General features: G+C 41.9%; 2 pseudogenes; both read right to left on the bottom strand.

Annotated features, from left to right (window-relative positions):
• Window positions 1-2,763: 2,763 nt before the first annotated feature.
• On the bottom strand, window positions 2,764-5,154 carry LOC147610918 (beta-amylase 1, chloroplastic pseudogene; annotated as a pseudogene).
• Window positions 5,155-16,518: 11,364 nt separating this feature from the next.
• On the bottom strand, window positions 16,519-18,909 carry LOC147610917 (beta-amylase 1, chloroplastic pseudogene; annotated as a pseudogene).
• Window positions 18,910-23,834: the final 4,925 nt, after the last annotated feature.

Genomic DNA, 23,834 nt, shown 5'->3' with positions numbered 1-23,834 from the left:
TTCGTGCATACGCACACACGTACACACACATGCACATACTTACACACGTGCACCCACACACACAAGCATATAGATACACACCCACACTCTTGCGCACGTGCACATACACGCACACGCACACAGAGATATACACATGCATACACATTGACGCATGCACACACACACACACACACGGGGCAATACACAATTGCACGTACATGTACACAAAGTTGACACACAGTCACATACAATCGACACATACACAGTCTGAGCGTGAGGGCAGCATGAGCCGCCTTCATTAAGGCTTTATGACTTGATGGTGCACTCACATAGACGTGCACACACACTATCGACACATAAAAGCACATATAGTGGCACGCACGTGCACGGATGAAGTTGGTATGCACACAATTGACACACGTATACACATGCAACTCCACGTGTATGCAAGCGCGCGCGCGCACACACACACACACACACATGTACACTATTTAAGTGCAAGGGTCTATACCTGTAGTAGCACGCGAGAGAGTGTGTGTGTATGTGAAGGTGCACGTGTGGGTGTATATGTGTGTGTGAGAGAGGGTGCACGTGTATGTGTGTATGTGTGTGAGAGAGAGATGTGTGAACCCACACACATGTACACATACATATTTATAGTAGAGTTCATCCTAACAAAACCTTATGAGTGTATTCACACATATACTCAACTCATATTCAAATATAAGCTCACAAGTTGGTACATAGGACAATTGAAATATTATCTCAAGGTGATTGCTAAGTTTTATTTTTATACGTGGGTCCACGACTTGCATGCTCCCTCCTGCCACATGCTCTCTCTTCTGAAGGTGGCACAACCACTCCAAAAGCAATGTGAGAAACTAAACCCATACCTACCACGTGGCAGGTTCTCTCTCTTCTGAAGGTGGCACAACCACTCGAGAAGCAATGCGCGAAACTAAACCCATACCTACCACGTGGCAAGTTTGGGAGCTTCTCTCCGACCACGTGGCACATGATAGCAATGTAATACCAAGAGGGTAGCGTGCAGCCGCATCAAACCGTATGTCAAGTACTAGTACTAATAGTGTGTATTGACCTTGTTACCATAAGTGTGTGCACCCCTAGCACTTCTTACTAACCCCCTAACTCATTTACCACTACTAAATTTGCATGTGTCTCACAAATCCTCCCCTTAGAAGTGGATGCAATCCTTGCATAAGTGCATATAGAAAGTTTCGCCAAGAATGCAAGTAGTGGCATGGCTAACCAAGCAAAGGATAAGAGTTGCAAGGTCAGTTGCAGAGCAAGTTGTGAATTCCAATAGATCTCTAAAAATCATTGAGGCTCAATAGGTGAGGTTACGATGTTAGGCAAGGGTCGTTGGAGCAGGTATGGTTTTTTATTTTTAAAAGGTGGGGACGTCGTGGACTTAGGTTTCAAGGATGTTTTGAGGGGCGTATGCATGTGGAGCACGCGGACGCTCTAGAGTTTTCTAGGGTCGCCCTTCTCTCTCTCTCTCTCTCTTCAATCGACTCTGGTAATTCTCCCTTCTCTCGGAGTTGTGAGGACAGTTTGAGAGAGTGAACTTGTGAAGAAAAAGCCAAAAAGAGACAAGCAGAGTTCCCAGACGATGCAAAGAGAGAGGTGATGCCGCCTGAACACCACCCACTATTTAAGAGTTTAAAGAGAGAGAGAGAGAGAGAGAGAGTGAGCTTGTCTCTCGAACTCTCCTCACAAGGAGATGTGACCCCTCTCACTCTCTCTCACTCTCCTCACATGACCTCTCGCTGTCGAAATCTGCTTGGTCGTCTGCATCACCTGCTTGGTCGTCTGCATCACGACCGAGCGACCTGTTGGTCTGTATCTTCCTTGGCCGCACGATCCAAACCTTAGCATATACTGAGGTTCAGCTGCAGCCACACCTAAAACTTAGCATATGGGATTAATAAATTAATGTACGTCTAGTCTGAGTTATGAAATGGATGAAGATCAATTTAACAAATTAATGACCCAATTATCAGTCTTGATTTGTTATATAAGAACCAGCCGAACAAGATCAGAAATTTTAAATACAGACAGACAGCATAATTCTCAAGTCACATACAACCGGCCATTTTGTGTCTAAACTTTTCACTGACAAACAAAACTCCACATACAAACAGCCACTTCAACTGCTACTTCAAGAATAGACTTTTCACTATGTTTGCCAATCTGGACAGGCGCTCAAGGTAACGGATGACAATGGCGTGGCGTTGGGACAAGGGTTTGTGATGAGTGCTCACATTAGAGATAAGATTATAGGGGTCGGAACCTTTCCCTAGTATGACGTCCTCCATATCTTCCCAGCTATTTACCGAGTCTAATGAAACCAGTGTACCAAAATACCAAAAAGAGTTGTAATTCAAAATGAAGCAAAAAAATACAAGAGATTTGAGGAATATATATATATATATATTTAGACACATGAACGCTTCTAAAGAAATGATTTTACTTAGAATTAATTGGATTTTCGTTGCTGTTGATGTGGAAAGTCTTAATTGTATGCTCCATGAAGACTCAAGGTCTTCAATTTCAGGTCCTCTTGCAGAGGTGGTCCTTTGTTTCCTGGGATTATTATGAAACCCGACTGCAATCTAGAAACAGGACTTCTTTGAAGAGCTTTGAGACAACGTATTGTTGAAGGGTTGCGTTATATGATGTGGCAAATAACTGTGGCAGAACTGTACAAAAGAGGGTAGCTCCTTATTTCATCCAACAAAAATCTGTGAGCCTCTTTGGTGTTTAGGCCAACGCAGCTGCAGCTTCTTGAACAAGTGGTCGTGTTGCATGGACAAGCTCAGATGCTTTGTGCTCTTCATCCCATTCACTAGAAGTCTTTCCCTCTGCCATTTGCCTCACAAAACGCACAAACAATCGCCAATTATCACCCTGAAACAAACTTTGACTCATCCTCAGGAAGGTGAAAGCACACATTGGTTCATAGGTGGCCCCATGCGGATCGTCATGGAACATCAATCTTGAATTTTTGACCACCTGCCTGTGTGCTCCATCGTCAAAGCGAGGCAATGCATTCTCTCCAGCAACGGGCACTTCTGCTTTCCTTGCCGCCAAAACCACTTGCTTAATCAAATTCTCAGGAGAACAGCGAGCTTCAGCTGGCTGCTCAAAGTCTTTCATCTCAATGCAAGTGAAGTTCAAAACAACACCATGCCTACCAAACATTTTAGCAATTGGCAGATACCCATCCCGGAAACGAGTATTATAATAGCCAGCCGTCAGTTCAGCAGGATGGGAGCGTGAGCCATAATGCCAGTGGATACCAGCAACTTTTCCTAAAAGTTTAACCCCACTGGCTCTGAAAATACCCTCTGCAGAAGTCAGTATCCTCTCTCCATGCGCAAGCAACAAGTTGGAGTACCACTCTAAGAAGAATGCTCCGTAGGGTGAATTCCATCCTCCTTCCCTTCTGAAAAAATCAGTATCCTCTGGCCAATTATTGTAGTATACATAAACTTTGTACCTAAGAAAATGAGGACTTTTGACTATCTAATGCTTAATCAAATTATGTAACTATATTTCCAACTTTGAATATGATGTTCCAACAAAAGAACTTGAAACGAAATTCCTTGATTTACTAGGAGAGATTAGCCACTAAAGGTAAACAAATGCCTGTTTTTTTACTGTTTACAGGGTGCCTGAGTGGACAAAACTGGGCACCCTGATCTTGCAACCACCCATGATTGACCCGAGTTTGTAGGTATGCTGTAACCCTAAGAGCTGCTATGTTGAGACTTCAACAATAAATATCATTTGGTTGCAACAAAGAGAAAAAGAGTGGGTAGAATGTTTACTTTAGATGTACGCATGCTTGAGGTGAAAACAACTATGTTTGCATAACGTGCAAGTGTTGTGGCCGACATAGATATTTGGCACAAACGTATTGGTCATGTGAATGAGCAGCAATTGCTCACACCATCCAAATGTGGTTTATGAGGAACTTTCATAAATTGGCTCTCCAACCCAACTATGTAGTTCAAGTCTGGCATGGTGATCGTCATGTAGATCAAGCTACCCCTATACATAGTGGGATTCTCCAACATTTCACTTGTATTCACACTCAGCTTGCCATTCTGATCCAGTGATATAGAAATGGGCTTACAACCATCCATACCATATTTGGACAACATGTCCAATGCATACTGTCTTTGTGATAGCCATATGCCCTCAGGCATCTTGATGACCTCAATGCCAAGAAAATATCTCAGCTCACCCAAATCCTTCATGTCAAACTTCTTCTTGAGGAGACCCTTCACATGCTCAACTTCCTGCTCATTGTCACCCCCAACAATCAAGTCATCCACATAAATGGTAATGATAACAATCCCCTTATCACTCTTTTGCATATAGATTGAATGATCTGCATATGCCATATGAAAGCCAATGGTGACAAGATACTCTACGATTTTGTCATGCCATGCTCTTGGCACCTATTTCAGACCATATAAGGCTTTATGCAGCCTGCACACATAATCTGAGTGACTAGGTGGCTAGTCCAGATACACTTTTTCTTGTAACTCACCATGCAAGAATGGATTCTTTACATGATGTAAGACCCAACCTTTTAATGCAGCCCCACTGTAATTACATCTCTCACGGTGTTGCCATCTGGGCAATGGGGCTGAATGTCTCCTCATAATCAATGCAGTAGGTTTGAGCATAACCTTTAGCTGGCCAATCTGGATTTGTACCATTCGAGCAAGTAAGATGGCAAAGTGCGTTATGATAGGTTGGGCATGAAACCATGTTACGGACGGGAATCCAGGTCCTCCACACTCCACCAATCGCTCTGACCGTCAGTGCCCTCCGATGGCTTCGACCGTTGTCAACGTTGGTGCCCTTCGACCCCTCCGACCACCAGTGCCCTCCGACGGCTCCGACCTTCATCACCGATCGGTGCCCTCTGACGGATCCGACCGTCACATCACCACCGGTGCCTTCCGACGGCTTCGACCGGCATCACATCCAGTGCCCTCCGACCACTCTGAGACCGTCGGTGTGCTCCGACCACTGGTACCCTCCGACGGCTCCAACCGCCATCACCGCCCAGTGCCCTCCGACCATCACCACTGTTGGTGCCCTCCGACCATCGTCAGTGTCGGTGCCCTTCGACATCTCCGACGTGCTTGGCCAACTCCAATGGCACTCAAGGAGGCAACACCCTTCTCTCTTTCCGGAGGGATGGCGAGATCCTCTTGAGCACCATCTTCCTTTTCTCGGCAGAATATCTTCTCTTTAGATCTTCCCTGTACACTACATGATGAGGGTTGGGACTTCGAGGAGGAGGACGCCTGAGGAGGAGATAAGGGGAGCACTCTCTCGGCACACGAGGGGATATATAGACACACACTCTTAGAGATAGACACCCTCTTGTAGGACATACATTGTAGCACATTCTTTGTGTTGGAGCACATTCTCTGTGTTGTAGCACATTCTCTGTGTTGGAGCACAGTCTCTTTTGTATCATTCTTGTCTATAGTTTGGTATACAGTGTTGCACTCTTGTGGTGTTTTGTCTATCTCTCTGTGTGAGTGTGGTCAATGGTGGGTGTGGTGCACCTTATAGAGCTAATATGATAGAGAAAAAAGAAATCCAATGTTAGATAAAAGAACTTTTAGAGAGAGGTTTGATTAGATGTAGTAGCTCAACTTATGGTGCTCCTGTACTTTTGGTCAAGAAAAATAACTGCACATACCATATGTGTATTAGACTATAGAGCCTTAAACAAGATTACGGTAAAGAATAGGTATCCCATCCCCAGAGTTGATGACTTATTGGGATAAATTGAGAGGGGATATGAAATTTAGCAAGATTGACCTTAAGTGTGGCTATATCAAGTAAGAATGGACAAGGAGGATGTGTTTAAGACTACATTCAAGACTCAATCCAGTCATTATAGGTTTTTTGTAATGCCCTTTGGACTTACCAATGCTCCTGTGACTTTTAGGCACATGATGAACCACATATTCCTCAAATATGTCTATTTTTGTGATTGTTTGTTTCTTGCATACATTTCTAGATCTCCTAAAGAAGGCTAAACAATTCCATTGGACTAATAGACATGATTCCATTGTACCAAATAGACATGATTCCATTGTACCAAATAGACATGATTCCATTGGACCAAAAGTCATGATAGATCTTTTCAAGATTTGAAAGAAGCTCTTATTCATGCCCCTGTGTTACAACTTCTTGACTTTACTAGACCATTCTTTGTAGTTGTGATCGATGTCAGTGGATATAGGGTTGGGGCAGTCCTCATGCCCTTTTCTTATGAGAGCCACAAGCTGAGACAATTAGAGTAGTGCAACTATAGTACATATATGACAAGGAATTGATTATTGTAGTAATGCTCTTAGGCTTTGAAACATTATCTTATGGGTCTCAAATTCCTAATCAAGACTAATAAATAGAGTATTAGACACACTTTCTCAACCCTTGATTTCAGATATACACATCAACGAATGGATGTCTTTTATTTAGAGTTTTCAGCCACAATGATATAATATCAACCTAGCAAGGAGTTATTTGACACCATAAAGGATTTGTATGAGCAAGATTTGGATTTTTCGGAGTCTTAGAACTCAATGAAACATAAAATATAGATTCCTACTCATATAATGAAGGATATATTTTCTTCTAAAAAAATATTATATCTCACAGATAACCATTTAGATAGCTTATTTTAAAGGAGATGCATCAACCTCCATACATGGGTCATAGAGGGGTATCCTCTACATTACATTCTATGGATAGAGAGTTTTATTGGCCTAAAATGAAAAAGGATGTAGCTAGATTTATTGTCGAGTGCATGACTTGTCAAAAGATCAAGAGGTGCAAAGGCAAGACTCAAGGCCATTGATGTCATTACCCATTGCCAATGAACCATGGGAGCATATATCAATGGACTTCCCTCTGTGAATCCTAATGACATGGTTTGGACTATAGTAAACCTCTTTTGTAAATAAGCCTAGGTTATTAAAGACATGATTTGGAATATAGTGAGCCTATTTAGTAAACAAGCCTCGTTTTTGCATGGTTTATTCCATACAAAAAGGCATTGACATCTCAACAAGCCGCACACTTGTTTATCAAGAAAATCTTTGTACATCATGGATTACCGTTGTGAGGCTGGAAAAACAAACCAAAAAAACATGTATATTTGTGTTGTTTGTGTATCAAACAATAATTGTTGGTTTGTACTTAGGGTAGGCATTATAGCATGTTTGATCTTCAGAGAGAGAGTAGAGGGGGTTGTGCTTGAAATGCATTATTACATTTTGCATTTTTATAGCATTATGCTGGATGCATTGTGTGGGAATGTCATAGCTCAAGAGATGATGATGTATCTTGTCAAGAGCTCTCCATGATTGATATGTTTTGAACCCAATAGTAGCACATTGGTAATGATACCTAGGCTGGTAAACTTTGACAATGGTTGCTTGAGAAGACTGGGTGCAGTGGTTCATCATTTCAAGAGTTTATCATCACAAAGGCTATTTTTTGTGGCTTATTCTAAGAAGAGACAAGGTTTGGTGATGGTGGCCGAGGTTGGGTAACACTAAGGCATGACCAATATTTTGATTGGCTGCTAGAGTGATAGCAAGGTAGTTTTTTATCATGTATATAAAGGTATTGTACAAAATCATTTAAAGGGTTTTCACCAAGGTATCTAATACCTTAGTGGCCACCATTGGATATAAAAACAACACATCAAGATTGATGCAGCCGTGTGAATAAGTTGGCAGACGAACTAGTCATCAGAATCATCTCGACCATCGAGACGAAGTGAGCTCGACAGAATTAGCAGTCGCATGGGAGCATGGCATGAAGTTGGTGAGGGTTGTCTTTCTGAGTTGTATAGCAAGCACGTGAAGAAGTCGACACGCAAATGGCAAGGGAAGACTCAACTGTCAAGGAAGATTCTAAGGCTTGGGTTGCATAAACAGGTGAGCTTTTGGAGGACCCCACTATGTACAAGCACATAGTGGGTAGCTTGATCTACATCAACATTATTAGGCCAGACTGAGCTATGTTGTTAGACTTGTGAGTTAGTTTACGTAGGCCTTTGGAAGCCACACTTAGATGTGGCTAGATGGATTCTCAAGTACATAAAGTCTACAATTGATTATGGATTTTTTTATAAGGCTAGCAAAAAGATACAGCTACATGGGTACACACAGATGCTGATTGGGTTGGTTGTGTCATATCTACTAGCTTTATGTTTTCTTTTAAGACTGCTGTTGGAATTGGAGTGGTAAGAAATAGCCGACAATTACCTTATCCAGTATAGAGGTAGAGTACATATGCAGTATAGAGGTAGAGTACATATCCAGTATATAGAGGTAGAGTACAAGGGTGCTGCTATGGCAGCGTGTGAGGTAGCTTGGCTTCAAAAGCTACTTGATGTGCCCATGTTGATTAGGGCCATTGTCATTTATTATGGTGCTTATCATACTAGGATAAAGTATATTGAAGTGTATTATCACTTGTGAGGGAGAAGGTCTTAGCAAGTGATGTAGATTTGGTATATGTCAGCAAAAACAGAGACATGTAGCTAAGATCTTTACGAAGGCACTGGGTACAGAGAATCTCTACATGTTTAGGAGCTTACTTAGAGTGAAATGTGTGGAGTAGAGCTTGAGGAGGAGTGTTGAGATATTGGTCTCAACTAACATAGTAAACATTGATGACCCACCCTAGGTGATAGCATCCACACTTGCACGGTTGGTGAGATTATGGTTGATATTATGCCGCCAGTGGATGACATGCTATGTGATGGCCACATTTGGATTACTAGAGTATGGCATAGTTATAGTGCCATCTCATAGTTGGGTTCACACTATGGACCTACCTTGTATAATTTTAGGAGGAGAGTACTTTCCCTTATAGTATGTATTCTTATCTTTATTATATAATAGATTGAGAGAAGAAGAAGATAGAAGAAAACTCAGCCATCCATCTCTCTATTAGGTCTTTCTCTCTCTTATGTGTGTGTGTTTTCTTGCAAGGATTTCAAGCTCTCCCTCTCCCCTACATTCACTTTATAAGACCACCTCTAAGTGAGTACAAGTGAAGCTAGTATAAATATTGCATGAGGGACAGTAGGCCTCAAAATCTTCTCATCCTTGGAAGTTCAAGTCTCAATAAGTTCTCTTTTATAAGGAAATTCTCAACTTTGGAGAGACTTATCCACCTGAATGATTGAGAACTTAAGAGCCCACACTCTTGAACCTGAAGAGGAGGAGGATGAGCTATGCCACACTGAGTGCTCTTCTTCCATACCCATGACAAAATGAAAGCCAAAAGTGCCCATGAACAAGCTGGAACACTTAATACGATGAAATGAAAGCTAAAAGTGCCCACACGAACAAGCTGGAACACTTAATACAATGAAATGAATGTCGTGTTACCTACTATCACTTATAAAGGAATGATGGTCTTTGAAATCTTAGATATTGGTGCTGGTGATTATGCTAGTGTCAACATAATCATCAAGGATTTCTAGGAGGCTTGTGGAAGCCCACATCTTGTAGGCACAAGCCTCTTGGTTAAGCTTGCCAAAATGGAAACACAACTAAACCTTTTGGCATCCTTTAGCTTATAAATTTAAGACCTTTGGGCTAAGTTTCCACCACACATTTGTGGTGATGGATTTTCAAAGAAGATGGTCATACACCATAATCCTCGGAAAACCTTATATGAGAGACACAAGGTTGGTTCACAATTGGGAAAGTAATCACATATACGTACGTAAGGGTAACCAGTCCTTGGAGGGATAATAAATTTGAAAATAAAGAAGCCTCATCCCATGGGTTGAGGCATTCTTGCCAATGAATTTGTGATACAACCACTTAGACCACATCTATTGATATCTATAATGTTGGATGGTGAAGATGAGGACCAAGAATATGATGCCCTCCAAGCATGCTAACTTCAAGGATTGATATCTATAGAGCTTATAAGAATATGTTGGATGGTAAAGATGAGGAACAAGAATATGAGCCCCTCCCAGAGCATGCAAACCAAATTTAGGTTTTCGTGATGACCATGAATACTCCTCCATACAAGCTTGGGACAAAGTTTGCATGATTAGACGGTGCCAAAATCATACCTTGTTTGTTCTCGCCACATTTGAAATAGAACCATTGATCAAACCTGCTTGTCTTGAGATAGAATTCCCTTTAAAATACCATGTAGCCAGTCTTGGCCCACCTTGTTGACACTAGGGCTAGTCATAACATGTTTCCTTAGGAGATGTGGACCTCATTAGGCCACCCAACACTTGCACCATCCTCAACAACCATTACCACGATAAACAATTCCTAATCTATGAGACCATCGGTGGTTTTAAAGTTGAATTTTATTTTAAAACTAAACCTACATCATTTTACAAATTTTATGTGACCCCCCATAGGTAGAATGAAAGAGAGAATCATCCTTGGGAGGGGATTGATTGTAGCCCACTGATTGTGTAGTCTATTGGCAGAAAAGAACTATAACACTCAAGCTTCCGTATCTATACCCTTAGTGGATGAGGACGCCCTACACCTATCAACATCCTTCACTTACAAGCCATCACCTCAAGTAACCTAACACTCAACACTCCTCTTGCCTCGCCATGTTGACCACCTCCTCAAAAAATTATGGAGATCAAATATAGCGAGGATGAAGGCCACCCCCCAAACCTTAACCTCAACAACAACAACCCTTCAGGGAGGTCATGGGTTCCCAAGAGTACCTTGGCTAGATGAGGGAAGCATGATGTCCAAGCAAAGATATGGCAGTAGAGCAGCAGCAGCCACCAGAAGCCTACCCATGAGTGGAGATCTGTTAACACAATAGAGTTTTACCCCCAACCCCTGAGCACCATTGGATCCCCTTGTCAAGATGTTAGAAGCTTAAGGCTTCTATACGACCCTTCTATTTTGAAAATATTGGGGGAAGAGAGAGAGCTTGAGCTCTTGTAAGCACACACACACACACAATAATGGAGAAGACACATAGTGATGGAAGGCTAAAATATTCTTCTACTTGTTGCTCTTAAAAGAGGTCTACGAAAGATAAGTGAAAAAACAAATATAAGTACTAGAGTACTATGTATAAGCATTTCATAATGTGAACATGCTAAGTAGGTGAGCTGGCAAGGTAAGTATGCCATAACTCGGTTGGACTATGTGTAGTCCGGCTGTAGAATTACTTGCGAGGATACGTCGTGTTGAGGCTACCAAAATGCATAAGTGGTGTAAAGGTGGAATGGTCACCCATCAATGTCAGCTCGTGTTAAGATTGACATCTCAACACTCCCCCTCAAGCTCAACTCCATCTCCAAGACTCCAAGCATAGTGTAGAATTTGTGAAGATTCTCTTCTCCTAAGGCCTTGGTGAAAATGTTAGCTACCTACTCCTATGTGCTGACATACACAAGATCAACATCTCCTGCCACATGATCTTCTCGTCGAAGTCATAGAGGAACCCAGTATATGTGTTTGGTCTACACATGAAACACTGGGTTCCTAGCCAAGTGTATGCTACAAAGGTTATAGATGACAACCTGCATGTCCACATATGCAGCCCTAAATCTCAAAGTAGCTTACCTCACAACGCCTCTATACTCTATCTCTATAGTTGACAAGGCGGTTGTTGGCTGTTTGTGCTCCACGTAATAGTACTACTCCCAACAAAGGAAAACATAAACCTGCTAGTAGATCTTCTATCCAAGATGCTACCAACCCACCAGTGTATCTATACACCTGCAATCGTATACCAGCCTCATAAAAGAGGCCATATTCCACTGTAGACCTCACACTATCCAAATGTGGCTTCTTAGGAGCCTGCATAAATTAGATCTCCAACCCAACTGTGTGGTTCATGTCTGGCTTGGTGATCGTCATGTAGATCAAGCTGCCCACTATCTTCCTGCACATAGTGGCATTCTCCAGAATCTCACCTATGTTTGCACTCAGCTTGCCATTCTAATCCAATAGTACAAAAATTACAACCAACAATACCATATATTTGGACAACATCATGTCCAATGCATACTATCCCTCAGACGTCCTATGATGACCTCAATGGCAAGAAAGTATCTTAGCTTACCCAAATCCTTCATGTCAAACTTCTTCTTAAGGAGACCCTTTACATTCTGAACTTTCTTACCACCCCAACAATCAAGTCATCCACATAGATGGTGATGACCACCACAAACCCCTTATCACTCTTTGCACATAGAGTGAATGACTAGCATCTACCATATGAAAGCCAATAGTGATAAGATACTGTGAAATCTTATCATGCCATGCTCGTGGTGCCTGCTTCAAGCCATACAAGGCTTTACGTAGCCTGCACACATAATTTAGGTGACTTAAATCCTCATAACTAGGTGGCTAGTCCAAATATACTTCTTCTTGTTGTTGCTTCTCACGATGCAAGAACATGTTCTTAACATCCATCTGATGTAAAACCCAAACTTTTGACACATCCACACCACTACAATAATAGCTCTCACGTTTTGCCATCTTGGTAACAACGGGGCTAAATATCTCCTCATAATCAATGTTGTAGGTATGAGCATAGCTCTCACGTTTTGCCATCTTGGCAATAACGGGGCTAAATATCTCCTCATAATCAATGTTGTAGGTATGAGCATAACCTTTGGGTGGCAACCAATCTCACCTTGTACAACATGCTAATGCTTTCATCTGAGTTATACTTCACTTTGTAGATCCACTTACATCCAATATCCTTTTTACCCTGAGGTAAAGACACCAATTCCCATGTCTTATTTGCATCCAATACAGCCATTTGTTCATCCATGGCTTTCTCCCAATGTACATGCCCAACAACATTCTCAAAACATGTGGGTTCAACCTCTTGCTGCACAACCTTTGCCATATATTCATAATGGTGAGCTACATAACCATCATAGTTAATTCTTAAACAAGGTTTTTGACCCTACTCGACATGCATGTTCTTGGGATCTATCCTTGGTGTCCTTGTGGTTGCCTTAGTCTTCCTTGCACCAGCTGTCCTAATAGCTAGAATTCTAAACTCCTCATCAAGGCTTTGCTATGATCTACTAAACTCTCCATCAACTTATGAATGCCCTTCTGAAATGTCAGGCATACTGACTCATCAACCTTCTCTTTACCTTTATGTGATGCACTTGCTGAGCCTGCAAGATTGATTTTCTAACACAGCCTACCATTCCATGCTCTATCAATAGATCCATTGCTCTAGAGGACTCTCTCGATCCATTCATCAGTGACTGTGATTACTGACCTATATTCTACACAACCATCTGCTCTTGTGTATCATCTAATCGAGTCTTTTACAGTAGTATACCAATTGCTCATCTCATCATCAAGGACAATCCTTGCTCACCCTCATCTCATGTGTGACAGGATTATAACATGTGTACCCCTTTTTCTTAAGGGAGTAACTAATGAACATTTTAGCCTTTAGATCCAACTTAATGTGTAACTCATCAGGAATGTGTACATATGCAATGCATCCAAACACTTTCATGTGTGAAAAATATGGTTTTCTGCCAGTATACTGCTCCTTTGGAGTCACTGTGTATACACATAAATGCACACACACACTTGCACACATACGCACAACACACACAGATATACACATGCACGTGCACGTGTACGTGCATGCACACACTCGTGTGCAATCATACACACATGCACGTATGCACACACAAGTATTCGTGCATACGCACACACGTACACACACATGCACATACTTACACACGTGCACCCACACACACAAGCATATAGATACACACCCACACTCTTGCGCACGTGCACATACACGCACACGCACACAGAGATATACACATGCATACACATTGACGCATGCACACACACACACACACACGGGGCAATACACAATTGCACGTACATGTACACAAAGTTGACACACAGTCACATACAATCGACACATACACAGTCTGAGCGTGAGGGCAGCATGAGCCGCCTTCATTAAGGCTTTACGACTTGATGGTGCACTCACATAGACGTGCACACACACTATCGACACATAAAAGCACATATAGTGGCACGCACGTGCACGGATGAAGTTGGTATGCACACAATTGACACACGTATACACATGCAACTCCACGTGTATGCAAGCGCGCGCGCGCACACACACACACACACACACACATGTACACTATTTAAGTGCAAGGGTCTATACCTGTAGTAGCACGCGAGAGAGTGTGTGTGTATGTGAAGGTGCACGTGTGGGTGTATATGTGTGTGTGAGAGAGGGTGCACGTGTATGTGTGTATGTGTGTGAGAGAGAGATGTGTGAACCCACACACATGTACACATACATATTTATAGTAGAGTTCATCCTAACAAAACCTTATGAGTGTATTCACACATATACTCAACTCATATTCAAATATAAGCTCACAAGTTGGTACATAGGACAATTGAAATATTATCTCAAGGTGATTGCTAAGTTTTATTTTTATACGTGGGTCCACGACTTGCATGCTCCCTCCTGCCACATGCTCTCTCTTCTGAAGGTGGCACAACCACTCCAAAAGCAATGTGAGAAACTAAACCCATACCTACCACGTGGCAGGTTCTCTCTCTTCTGAAGGTGGCACAACCACTCGAGAAGCAATGCGGGAAACTAAACCCATACCTACCACGTGGCAAGTTTGGGAGCTTCTCTCCGACCACGTGGCACATGATAGCAATGTAATACCAAGAGGGTAGCGTGCAGCCGCATCAAACCGTATGTCAAGTACTAGTACTAATAGTGTGTATTGACCTTGTTACCATAAGTGTGTGCACCCCTAGCACTTCTTACTAACCCCCTAACTCATTTACCACTACTAAATTTGCATGTGTCTCACAAATCCTCCCCTTAGAAGTGGATGCAATCCTTGCATAAGTGCATATAGAAAGTTTCGCCAAGAATGCAAGTAGTGGCATGGCTAACCAAGCAAAGGATAAGAGTTGCAAGGTCAGTTGCAGCAAGTTGTGAATTCCAATAGATTACTAAAAATCATTGAGGCTCAATAGGTGAGGTTACGATGGTAGGCAAGGGTCGTTGGAGCAGGTATGGTTTTTTATTTTTAAAAGGTGGGGACGTCGTGGACTTAGGTTTCAAGGATGTTTTGAGGGGCGTATGCATGTGGAGCACGCGGACGCTCTAGAGTTTTCTAGGGTCGCCCTTCTCTCTCTCTCTCTCTCTCTTCAATCGACTCTGGTAATTCTCCCTTCTCTCGGAGTTGTGAGGACAGTTCGAGAGAGTGAACTTGTGAAGAAAAAGCCAGAAAGAGACAAGCAGAGTTCCCAGACGATGCAAAGAGAGAGGTGATGCCGCCTGAACACCACCCACTATTTAAGAGTTTAAAGAGAGAGAGAGAGAGAGAGAGTGAGCTTGTCTCTCGAACTCTCCTCACAAGGAGATGTGACCCCTCTCACTCTCTCTCACTCTCCTCACATGACCTCTCGCTGTCGAAATCTGCTTGGTCGTCTGCATCACCTGCTTGGTCGTCTGCATCACGACCGAGCGACCTGTTGGTCTGTATCTTCCTTGGCCGCACGATCCAAACCTTAGCATATACTGAGGTTCAGCTGCAGCCACACCTAAAACTTAGCATATGGGATTAATAAATTAATGTACGTCTAGTCTGAGTTATGAAATGGATGAAGATCAATTTAACAAATTAATGACCCAATTATCAGTCTTGATTTGTTATATAAGAACCAGCCGAACAAGATCAGAAATTTTAAATACAGACAGACATCATAATTCTCAAGTCACATACAACCGGCCATTTCGTGTCTAAACTTTTCACTGACAGACAAAACTCCACATACAAACAGCCACTTCAACTGCTACTTCAAGAATAGACTTTTCACTATGTTTGCCAATCTGGACAGGCGCTCAAGGTAACGGATGACAATGGCGTGGCGTTGGGACAAGGGTTTGTGATGAGTGCTCACATTAGAGATAAGATTATAGGGGTCGGAACCTTTCCCTAGTATGACGTCCTCCATATCTTCCCAGCTATTTACCGAGTCTAATGAAACCAGTGTACCAAAATACCAAAAAGAGTTGTAATTCAAAATGAAGCAAAAAAATACAAGAGATTTGAGGAATATATATATATATATATTTAGACACATGAACGCTTCTAAAGAAATGATTTTACTTAGAATTAATTGGATTTTCGTTGCTGTTGATGTGGAAAGTCTTAATTGTATGCTCCATGAAGACTCAAGGTCTTCAATTTCAGGTCCTCTTGCAGAGGTGGTCCTTTGTTTCCTGGGATTATTATGAAACCCGACTGCAAGCTAGAAACAGGACTTCTTTGAAGAGCTTTGAGACAACGTATTGTTGAAGGGTTGCGTTATATGATGTGGCAAATAACTGTGGCAGAACTGTACAAAAGAGGGTAGCTCCTTATTTCATCCAACAAAAATCTGTGAGCCTCTTTGGTGTTTAGGCCAACGCAGCTGCAGCTTCTTGAACAAGTGGTCGTGTTGCATGGACAAGCTCAGATGCTTTGTGCTCTTCATCCCATTCACTAGAAGTCTTTCCCTCTGCCATTTGCCTCACAAAACGCACAAACAATCGCCAATTATCACCCTGAAACAAACTTTGACTCATCCTCAGGAAGGTGAAAGCACACATTGGTTCATAGGTGGCCCCATGCGGATCGTCATGGAACATCAATCTTGAATTTTTGACCACCTGCCTGTGTGCTCCATCGTCAAAGCGAGGCAATGCATTCTCTCCAGCAACGGGCACTTCTGCTTTCCTTGCTGCCAAAACCACTTGCTTAATCAAATTCTCAGGAGAACAGCGAGCTTCAGCTGGCTGCTCAAAGTCTTTCATCTCAATGCAAGTGAAGTTCAAAACAACACCATGCCTACCAAACATTTTAGCAATTGGCAGATACCCATCCCGGAAACGAGTATTATAATAGCCAGCCGTCAGTTCAGCAGGATGGGAGCGTGAGCCATAATGCCAGTGGATACCAGCAACTTTTCCTGAAAGTTTAACCCCACTGGCTCTGAAAATACCCTCTGCAGAAGTCAGTATCCTCTCTCCATGCGCAAGCAACAAGTTGGAGTACCACTCTAAGAAGAATGCTCCGTAGGGTGAATTCCATCCTCCTTCCCTTCTGAAAAAATCAGTATCCTCTGGCCAATTATTGTAGTATACATAAACTTTGTACCTAAGAAAATGAGGACTTTTGACTATCTAATGCTTAATCAAATTATGTAACTATATTTCCAACTTTGAATATGATGTTCCAACAAAAGAACTTGAAACGAAATTCCTTGATTTACTAGGAGAGATTAGCCACTAAAGGTAAACAAATGCCTGTTTTTTTACTGTTTACAGGGTGCCTGAGTGGACAAAACTGGGCACCCTGATCTTGCAACCACCCATGATTGACCCGAGTTTGTAGGTATGCTGTAACCCTAAGAGCTGCTATGTTGAGACTTCAACAATAAATATCATTTGGTTGCAACAAAGAGAAAAAGAGTGGGTAGAATGTTTACTTTAGATGTACGCATGCTTGAGGTGAAAACAACTATGTTTGCATAACGTGCAAGTGTTGTGGCCGACATAGATATTTGGCACAAACGTATTGGTCATGTGAATGAGCAGCAATTGCTCACACCATCCAAATGTGGTTTATGAGGAACTTTCATAAATTGGCTCTCCAACCCAACTATGTAGTTCAAGTCTGGCATGGTGATCGTCATGTAGATCAAGCTACCCCTATACATAGTGGGATTCTCCAACATTTCACTTGTATTCACACTCAGCTTGCCATTCTGATCCAGTGATATAGAAATGGGCTTACAACCATCCATACCATATTTGGACAACATGTCCAATGCATACTGTCTTTGTGATAGCCATATGCCCTCAGGCATCTTGATGACCTCAATGCCAAGAAAATATCTCAGCTCACCCAAATCCTTCATGTCAAACTTCTTCTTGAGGAGACCCTTCACATGCTCAACTTCCTGCTCATTGTCACCCCCAACAATCAAGTCATCCACATAAATGGTAATGATAACAATCCCCTTATCACTCTTTTGCATATAGATTGAATGATCTGCATATGCCATATGAAAGCCAATGGTGACAAGATACTCTACGATTTTGTCATGCCATGCTCTTGGCACCTATTTCAGACCATATAAGGCTTTATGCAGCCTGCACACATAATCTGAGTGACTAGGTGGCTAGTCCAGATACACTTTTTCTTATAACTCACCATGCAAGAATGGATTCTTTACATGATGTAAGACCCAACCTTTTAATGCAGCCCCACTGTAATTACATCTCTCACGGTGTTGCCATCTGGGCAATGGGGCTGAATGTCTCCTCATAATCAATGCAGTAGGTTTGAGCATAACCTTTAGCTGGCCAATCTGGATTTGTACCATTCGAGCAAGTAAGATGGCAAAGTGCGTTATGATAGGTTGGGCATGAAACCATGTTACGGACGGGAATCCAGGTCCTCCACACTCCACCGATCGCTCTGACCGTCAGTGCCCTCCGATGGCTTCGACCGTTGTCAACGTTGGTGCCCTTCGACCCCTCCGACCACCAGTGCCCTCCGACGGCTCCGACCTTCATCACCGATCGGTGCCCTCTGACGGATCCGACCGTCACATCACCACCGGTGCCTTCCGACGGCTTCGACCGGCATCACATCCAGTGCCCTCCGACCACTCTGAGACCGTCGGTGTGCTCCGACCACTGGTACCCTCCGACGGCTCCAACCGCCATCACCGCCCAGTGCCCTCCGACCATCACCACTGTTGGTGCCCTCCGACCATCGTCAGTGTCGGTGCCCTCCGACATCTCCGACGTGCTTGGCCAACTCCAATGGCACTCAAGGAGGCAACACCCTTCTCTCTTTCCGGAGGGATGGCGAGATCCTCTTGAGCACCATCTTCCTTTTCTCGGCAGAATATCTTCTCTCTAGATCTTCCCTGTACACTACATGATGAGGGTTGGGACTTCGAGGAGGAGGACGCCTGAGGAGGAGATAAGGGGAGCACTCTCTCGGCACACGAGGGGATATATAGACACACACTCTTAGAGATAGACACCCTCTTGTAGGACATACATTGTAGCACATTCTTTGTGTTGGAGCACATTCTCTGTGTTGTAGCACATTCTCTGTGTTGGAGCACAGTCTCTTTTGTATCATTCTTGTCTATAGTTTGGTATACAGTGTTGCACTCTTGTGGTGTTTTGTCTATCTCTCTGTGTGAGTGTGGTCAATGGTGGGTGTGGTGCACCTTATAGAGCTAATATGATAGAGAAAAAAGAAATCCAATGTTAGATAAAAGAACTTTTAGAGAGAGGTTTGATTAGATGTAGTAGCTCAACTTATGGTGCTCCTGTACTTTTGGTCAAGAAAAATAACTGCACATACCATATGTGTATTAGACTATAGAGCCTTAAACAAGATTACGGTAAAGAATAGGTATCCCATCCCCAGAGTTGATGACTTATTGGGATAAATTGAGAGGGGATATGAAATTTAGCAAGATTGATCTTAAGTGTGGCTATATCAAGTAAGAATGGACAAGGAGGATGTGTTTAAGACTACATTCAAGACTCAATCCAGTCATTATAGGTTTTTTGTAATGCCCTTTGGACTTACCAATGCTCCTGTGACTTTTAGGCACATGATGAACCACATATTCCTCAAATATGTCTATTTTTGTGATTGTTTGTTTCTTGCATACATTTCTAGATCTCCTAAAGAAGGCTAAACAATTCCATTGGACTAATAGACATGATTCCATTGTACCAAATAGACATGATTCCATTGTACCAAATAGACATGATTCCATTGGACCAAAAGTCATGATAGATCTTTTCAAGATTTGAAAGAAGCTCTTATTCATGCCCCTGTGTTACAACTTCTTGACTTTACTAGACCATTCTTTGTAGTTGTGATCGATGTCAGTGGATATAGGGTTGGGGCAATCCTCATGCCCTTTTCTTATGAGAGCCACAAGCTGAGACAATTAGAGTAGTGTAACTATAGTACATATATGACAAGGAATTGATTATTGTAGTAATGCTCTTAGGCTTTGAAACATTATCTTATGGGTCTCAAATTCCTAATCAAGACTAATAAATAGAGTATTAGACACACTTTCTCAACCCTTGATTTCAGATATACACATCAACGAATGGATGTCTTTTATTTAGAGTTTTCAGCCACAATGATATAATATCAACCTAGCAAGGAGTTATTTGACACCATAAAGGATTTGTATGAGCAAGATTTGGATTTTTCGGAGTCTTAGAACTCAATGAAACATAAAATATAGATTCCTACTCATATAATGAAGGATATATTTTCTTCTAAAAAAATATTATATCTCACATAACCATTTAGATAGCTTATTTTAAAGGAGATGCATCAACCTCCATACATGGGTCATAGAGGGGTATCCTCTACATTACATTCTATGGATAGAGAGTTTTATTGGCCTAAAATGAAAAAGGATGTAGCTAGATTTATTGTCGAGTGCATGACTTGTCAAAAGATCAAGAGGTGCAAAGGCAAGACTCAAGGCCATTGATGTCATTACCCATTGCCAATGAACCATGGGAGCATATATCAATGGACTTCCCTCTGTGAATCCTAATGACATGGTTTGGACTATAGTAAACCTCTTTTGTAAATAAGCCTAGGTTATTAAAGACATGATTTGGAATATAGTGAGCCTATTTAGTAAACAAGCCTCGTTTTTGCATGGTTTATTCCATACAAAAAGGCATTGACATCTCAACAAGCCGCACACTTGTTTATCAAGAAAATCTTTGTACATCATGGATTACCGTTGTGAGGCTGGAAAAACAAACCAAAAAAACATGTATATTTGTGTTGTTTGTGTATCAAACAATAATGGTTGGTTTGTACTTAGGGTAGGCATTATAGCATGTTTGATCTTCAGAGAGAGAGTAGAGGGGGTTGTGCTTGAAATGCATTATTACATTTTGCATTTTTATAGCATTATGCTGGATGCATTGTGTGGGAATGTCATAGCTCAAGAGATGATGATGTATCTTGTCAAGAGCTCTCCATGATTGATATGTTTTGAACCCAATAGTAGCACATTGGTAATGATACCTAGGCTGGTAAACTTTGACAATGGTTGCTTGAGAAGACTGGGTGCAGTGGTTCATCATTTCAAGAGTTTATCATCACAAAGGCTATTTTTTGTGGCTTATTCTAAGAAGAGACAAGGTTTGGTGATGGTGGCCGAGGTTGGGTAACACTAAGGCATGACCAATATTTTGATTGGCTGCTAGAGTGATAGCAAGGTAGTTTTTTATCATGTATATAAAGGTATTGTACAAAATCATTTAAAGGGTTTTCACCAAGGTATCTAATACCTTAGTGGCCACCATTGGATATAAAAACAACACATCAAGATTGATGCAGCCGTGTGAATAAGTTGGCAGAAGAACTAGTCATCAGAATCATCTCGACCATCGAGACGAAGTGAGCTCGACAGAATTAGCAGTCGCATGGGAGCATGGCATGAAGTTGGTGAGGGTTGTCTTTCTGAGTTGTATAGCAAGCACGTGAAGAAGTCGACACGCAAATGGCAAGGGAAGACTCAACTGTCAAGGAAGATTCTAAGGCTTGGGTTGCATAAACAGGTGAGCTTTTGGAGGACCCCACTATGTACAAGCACATAGTGGGTAGCTTGATCTACATCAACATTATTAGGCCAGACTGAGCTATGTTGTTAGACTTGTGAGTTAGTTTACGTAGGCCTTTGGAAGCCACACTTAGATGTGGCTAGATGGATTCTCAAGTACATAAAGTCTACAATTGATTATGGACTTTTTTATAAGGCTAGCAAAAAGATACAGCTACATGGGTACACACAGATGCTGATTGGGTTGGTTGTGTCATATCTACTAGCTTTATGTTTTCTTTTAAGACTGCTGTTGGAATTGGAGTGGTAAGAAATAGCCGACAATTACCTTATCCAGTATAGAGGTAGAGTACATATGCAGTATAGAGGTAGAGTACATATCCAGTATATAGAGGTAGAGTACAAGGGTGCTGCTATGGCAGCGTGTGAGGTAGCTTGGCTTCAAAAGCTACTTGATGTGCCCATGTTGATTAGGGCCATTGTCATTTATTATGGTGCTTATCATACTAGGATAAAGTATATTGAAGTGTATTATCACTTGTGAGGGAGAAGGTCTTAGCAAGTGATGTAGATTTGGTATATGTCAGCAAAAACAGAGACATGTAGCTAAGATCTTTACGAAGGCACTGGGTACAGAGAATCTCTACATGTTTAGGAGCTTACTTAGAGTGAAATGTGTGGAGTAGAGCTTGAGGAGGAGTGTTGAGATATTGGTCTCAACTAACATAGTAAACATTGATGACCCACCCTAGGTGATAGCATCCACACTTGCACGGTTGGTGAGATTATGGTTGATATTATGCCGCCAGTGGATGACATGCTATGTGATGGCCACATTTGGATTACTAGAGTATGGCATAGTTATAGTGCCATCTCATAGTTGGGTTCACACTATGGACCTACCTTGTATAATTTTAGGAGGAGAGTACTTTCCCTTATAGTATGTATTCTTATCTTTATTATATAATAGATTGAGAGAAGAAGAAGATAGAAGAAAACTCAGCCATCCATCTCTCTATTAGGTCTTTCTCTCTCTTATGTGTGTGTGTTTTCTTGCAAGGATTTCAAGCTCTCCCTCTCCCCTACATTCACTTTATAAGACCACCTCTAAGTGAGTACAAGTGAAGCTAGTATAAATATTGCATGAGGGACAGTAGGCCTCAAAATCTTCTCATCCTTGGAAGTTCAAGTCTCAATAAGTTCTCTTTTATAAGGAAATTCTCAACTTTGGAGAGACTTATCCACCTGAATGATTGAGAACTTAAGAGCCCACACTCTTGAACCTGAAGAGGAGGAGGATGAGCTATGCCACACTGAGTGCTCTTCTTCCATACCCATGACAAAATGAAAGCCAAAAGTGCCCATGAACAAGCTGGAACACTTAATACGATGAAATGAAAGCTAAAAGTGCCCACACAAACAAGCTGGAACACTTAATACAATGAAATGAATGTCGTGTTACCTACTATCACTTATAAAGGAATGATGGTCTTTGAAATCTTAGATATTGGTGCTGGTGATTATGCTAGTGTCAACATAATCATCAAGGATTTCTAGGAGGCTTGTGGAAGCCCACATCTTGTAGGCACAAGCCTCTTGGTTAAGCTTACCAAAATGGAAACACAACTAAACCTTTTGGCATCCTTTAGCTTATAAATTTAAGACCTTTGGGCTAAGTTTCCACCACACATTTGTGGTGATGGATTTTCAAAGAAGATGGTCATACACCATAATCCTCGGAAAACCTTATATGAGAGACACAAGGTTGGTTCACAATTGGGAAAGTAATCACATATACGTACGTAAGGGTAACCAGTCCTTGGAGGGATAATAAATTTGAAAATAAAGAAGCCTCATCCCATGGGTTGAGGCATTCTTGCCAATGAATTTGTGATACAACCACTTAGACCACATCTATTGATATCTATAATGTTGGATGGTGAAGATGAGGACCAAGAATATGATGCCCTCCAAGCATGCTAACTTCAAGGATTGATATCTATAGAGCTTATAAGAATATGTTGGATGGTAAAGATGAGGAACAAGAATATGAGCCCCTCCCAGAGCATGCAAACCAAATTTAGGTTTTCG

The sequence above is a fragment of the Cibotium barometz genome, chromosome 48, assembly GCF_041138505.1.
Source record: "Cibotium barometz isolate CiBa-2024 chromosome 48, ASM4113850v1, whole genome shotgun sequence".
In the NCBI taxonomy this organism is placed as follows: domain Eukaryota; kingdom Viridiplantae; phylum Streptophyta; class Polypodiopsida; order Cyatheales; family Cibotiaceae; genus Cibotium; species Cibotium barometz.
This window is presented reverse-complemented; position numbering and strand designations above follow the sequence as displayed.